We start from the raw sequence: 622 nt of genomic DNA, 5'->3' as shown, positions 1-622 counted from the left end.
AAATAGCATTGGAGACTTACGTAGTGTGTGGGATGCCATGAACAACATGATTATGTTGCAGCACACACAGATTAAAGCATCATTTGAAACAAGTACACATGTCGTTGGACATGTGTTCCAAAAAACCTTATACAGGAGGCTGCTTGGAATGGTTTCAAGGTATGTTTTAAATCAGATTGCTGCTGAATTTGAGCGTGTTCACTATGCTGGCAAGAATCCCTCAAGTTGTGGTTGCATGGTGAGAACCACGCTTGGTCTTCCTTGTGCTTGTGAGCTATCCAAATATCTTGGTGGTTGCATCCCACTTGATTCAATTCATATGTTCTGGAAGAGACTCAGTTTTTCATACCAAGGGTTATCTGAGCCCGAGGTGGGCATCAAGGACATAATGGAAACAATATACCAAAAATTCGAAGAACTTGATGTTTGTGGCAAGTTTACTCTAAGAAGTAAACTTTGGGAAATTGCACACCCTGATCAGAATTCGATGTGTCCTCCTCCAGCAAAGGTTAACACAAAGGGGGCACCGAAGAAAACTACGAGTAGGAACCCAAGGTCAACAAAATGCGATCCATCTTACTGGGAGTATGTAGATGCCTTTGAATCACAACAAAATAACAAT

Source organism: Glycine max, chromosome 11, assembly GCF_000004515.6.
Source record: "Glycine max cultivar Williams 82 chromosome 11, Glycine_max_v4.0, whole genome shotgun sequence".
Taxonomy (NCBI): Eukaryota; Viridiplantae; Streptophyta; class Magnoliopsida; order Fabales; family Fabaceae; genus Glycine; species Glycine max.
Note: the sequence above shows the minus strand (reverse complement) of the source record.